The 6,834-nt window shown below is 40.0% G+C and overlaps 1 pseudogene; it reads right to left on the bottom strand.

Annotated features, from left to right (window-relative positions):
* Positions 1 to 3,111, bottom strand: part of LOC102830928 — a 5,969-nt pseudogene extending 2,858 nt beyond the window's left edge.
* Between the last annotated feature and the right edge of the window lie 3,723 nt (positions 3,112 to 6,834).

Genomic DNA, 6,834 nt, shown 5'->3' with positions numbered 1-6,834 from the left:
ACAGCCTCAGAAACCCTGTACAGGGTCGCTATGAGTCGGAACTGACTGCACAGCACATAACAGCAACAACAAGAGGAACAATCAGAAAAAAAGAATAAAAAATCTGAAGAAAGCCTAAGATTTATATGGGACACTATCATGAGGAATAACTTATGTGGGATAGGAATTCCAGAACAGGAAGAGACAGAAAAACCCATAGAGAATATTGTCCAAGAGTTGTTGAGAGAAAACTTCCCTAACATTGTGAAAGACAAGAAGATAGCCATTCAAGAAGTTGAATGAATTCCAAACAGGATTGTTGTTAAGTGCCACGGGGTCAGTTCTGACTCACAGAGACCCTGTATAGGGTTTCCCAGGAACAGCTGGTGAATTTGGACCACTGACCAAGCCATTCAAACCAACCGTGAGGTTGAGTGCTTATCCTTTAGCACCACACCAGGATGCCAAACAAGATAGACCTCTCTCCCAAAAAACACCAAGACATAGTATAATCAAACTTTTCAAATCCAGAGATAAGGAAAGAATTCTGAGAGCAGCTCAAGAAAGGAGAACTAATAAGTTCTACAAAGGAGAACTACACATAGCTCTGGGGGGGGGGAATGCCAACCATGAATCATATATACAGAAAAACTGTGTATCAAATATGATGGTGAAATGAGGTCATTTCAGACAAACAGAAATTAAAAGAATTTGTAAAAACCAGACTAACCTTACAAAAAATACTAAAGGGAGTTCTTTGGGCAGAGAACCACTAGTAGCAGACAACAACCTGAGACTAACATACATGACAATATCACCAAGATTCAATCCAGATATAGAAATATGCAAAGTAAAACAGAACTTATAAGACTGAAAATAGAGAACCAGAGATACAGTTGCAACAACAACAACAAAACAAAGTAAAACTAGGTTATAATGTAAAGAACTTCCAAATGAAGAGGAAATCAAATAAATTTCTAGAAAAAAATTTGGATAAGTAAAAATAAACCTAACTGTAACCCTAAAAACCTGACCAAGCCTTACTCCTGCCTTACTCCAACCCTTATACTTAATACTTACCCTAGTCTTAACCATAAACCTAACAAAAATTGAAGTCCTAGCTCCCAGCTGTAGCCTAGGCTTTGCCACAGTCCCAAAACTAACCATCACTCCTTACTACTACTCAACTGCCAAAAAAACCCCACGATTATTTTTTTAGAAATAAGTAAGAACATCATACATGAAGAAAACAAAAGGTTATTTTAAAAAGAGCAAAGAAAGAAAAGAACAAAGTGGATATCAGCTATTCCAACACTTGCTCTTGAATATACAGTATCTAAAGTAAATGGAGGAGTCCTGGTGTGGCGCTGTGGGTTAATGCGCCAGACTGCAAACCTGCTTGAACTGCTAAGTCGGTGGTTCAAACTCACCAGCTGCTCCTCAGAAACCCTATACAGGGTCGCTATGGGTAAGAACCAACTCGACAGCACTTAACAACAACAAAAAGTGAATGGAAGAAATGATGGATTAGAGGACATCTAGAAAGATGGTGGACTAGGTAGAAATGCTGCATAGTCTCTCTACAACAAAGATATGGAAAATCAAATGAAACAGATGCAGATGATAGTCCTGGAACCCAGAAATTCTGATTAAAGAATAAAGAAATGGATTGAATGCTTACCAGGAACACAAGCTAAATAGACGTGACAAAAAAAGGAGGCCAGTGAACTGTATCAGCCAGCTAGACACAGCACAGCCATCTTGAACTTTTGCAAATAAACAGTGGCTTGTGGACAGAGAGGCATACCAGTAACTGGTAGAGAGAAAGGTGTGATTTTTGTTGTTGTTGTTCCTCACATTACCTTGGTGATCAGAGGCATGGCCAGTCTCTACCTTGGTCCACCCCTAGTGAAGCTCTTGTTCTCCAGGTGACTGGAGCCACATGGTGATGTGCTGAACAGTTGTGAGCCATATCATTCTGAGCTGGATGCTATCTGCATTGATTCTGACACCTGAATTCAGGTGAGTCCTGCCCCAAACAAGGAGCTGGTGCTGGTCAGTACTGGACTAGCCTTAACTAGGAGAAGAAGCTGAACAGACATGGCCAAACAAAAAAAAAAAAAGAGGGGGGAGATAGACAAGTGAACTGACTTGGCAGGCCAGACGCACCACAGCTAACTTGAACTTTTGTGAGTGGCCTTGAAAGCAGATGGTGATTTGGAGGCACAGAGGCATACTGGTTACTGGTAGAGAGAAAAGTGTGAATTTTCTCATTCTCAACATGTCCCTTGTGACCTGAGGCATAGCCAGCCCCAACTTGAGTCCACCCATTACAAAGATCTGTAAAAGACTAGATTTACTGGTCAGAAAGAGACTAGAGGAACCTGAGACAGGCCTTAGTCACATTTCAGGTCTGGAATGGAACACACCCTTATGGTCCTGTTTTCAGCCAAGCAGTAGATAGCTATATAAGGATATAACAAAACTAGAAAGGTGTGCTCACAGTGGAATAGTCAACCATTCAAGATCAAAAGGACAGCATTTACCCAAGGACAAATACAGAAGAGTTAGAAAAGACCATTTGAATCACAACAAGAATCACAGGGAGGAAGTGGGATAACTGGAGTTCATAGAGGAAGCTGCAATCACTGAGATGAACAAAGGATATAAATTGATGAATGTAAACTAGATGATCTGCTTTGTAAACCTTCATTCAATTCACAATAAAAAGTATTTTTTTTTTTTTTTTTAAAGATAGAAATGGTGAATTAAAAGAGCTGCACAGAAAATTTCAAAAGGCAACTCGAGAAGATAAAGTATTGTAATAAAATTTGCAAAGACCTGGTGTTAAAAAATAAAAAGGGAAGAAAATGCTCAACATTTCTCAAGTTGAATGAAGTGAAGCAAGAAGTCACCCTCAGATTGTAATTTTGAAAGATTCAATGGAAAAATACAACACTCACCTCTCAGTTTGTCATCCTATAGTGGCTTGTGTGTTGCTGTAATGCTGGAAATTATGCCACCGATATTTTAAATACCAGCAAGCTCACCCATGATGGAAAGTTTCAGAGGAACTTCCAGACTAAGACAAACTAGCAAGAAGAAGAGGCAAGTCCCTTCTGAATGGTTCATCTCGTCACTGAAAACCGTAACAATAGCAGCAAAACATTGTCTGATACAGAGCAGAAGATGAACCACTCAGGTTGAAAGGCACTTGGAAAGCCAAATTTTTAGGTGACTGAGGAAGAGCTGTCTCCTCAATGTAGAGTTGACCTTAATGACATGGATGAAGCAAAGCTTTCATAATCTTCATTTGATGATGGGGCATAATTCAAAATGAGAAGAAACTGCTACAAGCATCCATTAGTAATCAGGGCATGAAATGTATGAAGCATAAATCTAGGAAACTGGAAGTAATCAGAAATGAAACGGCTATCCTAAGCATTAGAAAGCTGAAATGGAGTCCTGGTGTGGTGCTGTGGGTTAACGTGCAGGACTGTAAAGTCGGTTTGAACCGCAAGGTGGTGGTTCAAGCTCAGCAGCCACTCCTTGGGAACCCTGTATAGGGTCACTATGGGTTGGAACAGACTCGATGACACTTAACAACAACAACAATGCTGAGAATGACAAATTCAACAAGAATGGCATCCCACTCAGCATCAAAAATTGTATTTCGAAATCTATCTTGAATTACAATGCTGACAGCGCTAGGATAAGATCTATATGCTTAAATGGAAGACCAGTTAATATCACTATTACTCAAATTTACAGACCAACCACTAAAAGTAATGATGATGAAATTGAAGAACTTTACCAACTTCTTCAATATGAAATTGGTCAGACATACAATCAAGATGCATTGATAATTACTAGTGATTGGAATGCAAAAATTGTAAACAAAGGGGAAGGATCACTAGTTGGAAAATATGACCTTGGTGGAAAAAATAATGCTAGAGGACATAAGAATTCAGAACAGGCCGTGGAACTAGGAGCATCATTGGTGATATCTGATGGAGCTAGATTGAAAGCAGAGAATACCATAGAGATGTATAGATGTGCTTTATTGAATATGCAAATGAATTTGACTGTGGTTTATAATAAACTATGGTTAACATTGCAAAGAGTTATTCAACCGATATTCAAGAACACTTAAAATTGTACTCATGGGGGATGTGAGCATAGACCAAGAAGCATTAGTTTGACCAGAACAAGGGGATGATTTCTTATGCATGTGAAAGGTGGAAAATGAGTAAGGAGGACTGGAGAAGAATTGATGTACTTGAATTATGGTGTTAGAGAAGAATACTGAAAGTGCCATGGATTGCCAGAAGAACAAGCAAATACGTCTTCGAAGAAGGACAGCCAGAATGCTTCTTAGAAACTAGCATGGTTAGACTTCATCTCATGTACTTTGGGCATGTTATCAAGAGTGACTAGTGTCCATAAAAGGGCATCATGCTTGGTAATGTAGAAGGTTAGAGAAAAATTAGAAAACTCTCAATGAGATGGACTGACACAGTGGCCACAATAACAGGATCAAACATAGCAATGATTTTGAGGATGGTGCAGGGCTGGGCAGTGTTTCATTCTGTTATGTATTGGGTCAGTATGAGTCATAGCTGACATGACTACATGTAACAGAAACCAGTTATGGCTGCTGTGTATTTATAAGATACTGAATCAGAACAGAGTCAGCTAATACAATGCTCAAGTGGCCACACTGCCCCCAAGGCCAGTCTGCTCCAGTGTTGAAAGAGGGTCAGCAATGACCTTCAGGCCAATGTGACCCCACTATCTCCACAAAGAGCAGAGGCTGAGTTTCCAAGATTATTGGCTGTCTTGAGACAGCAGGTTGTTGGTGTTGTTGTTAAGTGCTGCTGAGTAGATTCTGACCCATGGTGGTGGTGGTTATGTGCTGTAGAGTCAGTTCCGACTCATAGCGACCCTGTACAGGGTTGCTGAGGCTGTAAATCTTTACAGGAGCAGAAAGCCTCATCTTTCTCCCATGGAAGAGCTTGGAGTTTCAAACTGCTGACCTTGAGGTTCTCAGCCCAATTTGAAACCACTACGCTACCAGAGCAACCCTGTATAGGGTTTTGGAACAGCAACTGGTGAGCTCGAACCACTGAACTTGTAGTTCAAACTGACCTTGCAGCCTGGTGCTTTAATCCACGGTGTCACACCAGGTAACAGGGAAAATCTACAGGTTCAACTTCTCCCCAAAGAAGCAAAATCAAAGCAAGAAAATACTGCATTTCAAAGAAGTACAAAGCAACCAATGTCCGTGATAGTGGCCAAATGCTTAAATAAAACATTTATTTATTTGGAAAATTAAATGTTAACACAAAATAATGATCTCAGTTCAATCATGGATAAAAATCACAGAGAACCTGGACATACCAGTGAATGGGGCAATGATTCCCTATAGATTTTCTGGTAAGGAAAAGACACACTAAAAATTAAAAGAGAAAAGGACTATGAACAAAATAAAGTCATGTTTGGCTTGCAAATAAATTGTAAAGATAATTCTAGTAAAAAGGAGCTAAAGGAAGAGAAGGGCTTTTTTGCTAATATGCCAAGGGAATTGAGATATTGATGAAAAATGAGGTCCACGAGTAAATCACAATGAACATGAAGTTAACGATGGGTCTGAAGTGACCAAGATATTGAGCTCATTCTTCAAACCCATCTTTAGCCACAGATATGAAAAAGAAAATACAGGCAATGAGGAGGTAATAGAAGCCTTATGAAAATAACTACTGGCAGAAGTAGATACAAAAACACTTGGAACAGCTAAGTACCACACTGCACAGATATAGCACGTGCCTTGAGAATTACAGGACACTGATGGGTATTGATTGGATCATTCAGAAGAATGCCTTAAATGCAGCTTTGCTGTTACTGTTATTTTAAATAAAGTTAGGGGAGGTTACAAAAAAAAAAAAAAGATTTCCAGTGATATTTTATTTATTTATGTATTTAGAATAAACACCTTTAATCCAAGTGCTGGATGTGAGGGAGGAGGATTTATTTGTCTTTCTGGGCCTGAATTTTCCTCAGCAAGAAATCCAGTTCCTTGTCCTCTATCACAAGGCTCAGCCTCCTGGTCTTGAAGCGAATCACACAAGAAGACTGCCCTGCTGGAAATGCTCTTCAGAAAATTGCTGAGGTTTTGCATTCTTTTTCCCTTCACCATAATTTTTCTGAATTTTCATTGATTGCTTTTGTTTAATATCTCTTCCTCTTCAAGAGTCAGTTTGGCTCCTTTCTTGCAGACCAGAGGCAGTGCTTAGAAGGAACGTACCACTGCTGGTTCTGTGTGCTGTCAATGTTGTTGTTATTATGTGCTGTGGAGTCAGTTCCAACTCATAGCAACCCTGTACAGGGTTTCTGAGGCTGTAAATCTGTACCGGAGCAGAAAGCCTCATCTTTCTCCCACAGAACAGCTCCATACAATTCTTTACCAGGGTCTTGGAAAGAACAAGCTCGTTGCTGGATGCACTGTAGACAACACCAGTGATTCAAGTTTTGTGAGTACAACAATCAGAACCCCAAGAGAAGCTCCCCATATCCTGCTACAGGGCTTGGTATTTCTTGTTACCTCTTCTAACACAAACTGTCTATGAGGCGGGAGCAATCTTAGTGTTGGCAGCTGGGTGTCCCAGCTCACAATTCGTTTCTTGTGCTAGGTCTTGCTCTTGCCCCGGTCTTACAGTATTTGTACCAGTTGTCCCTGGAGATGGCCATTGTTTGGCGCTGGCTGGAAAAAAGTATCTAGTGATTTTTGTGGAAATATTAAAATGAGAGGAAAGGGGAGAGTCAAAGAAAGTCTGATGTCAATTACCAGGGGAAACC

This window comes from Chrysochloris asiatica, unplaced genomic scaffold (genome assembly GCF_000296735.1).
Source record: "Chrysochloris asiatica unplaced genomic scaffold, ChrAsi1.0 scaffold00265, whole genome shotgun sequence".
NCBI lineage: Eukaryota > Metazoa > Chordata > Mammalia > Afrosoricida > Chrysochloridae > Chrysochloris > Chrysochloris asiatica.
The sequence above is the reverse complement of the archived record's forward strand: the minus strand, read 5'-3'. Positions and strand labels throughout refer to the sequence as shown.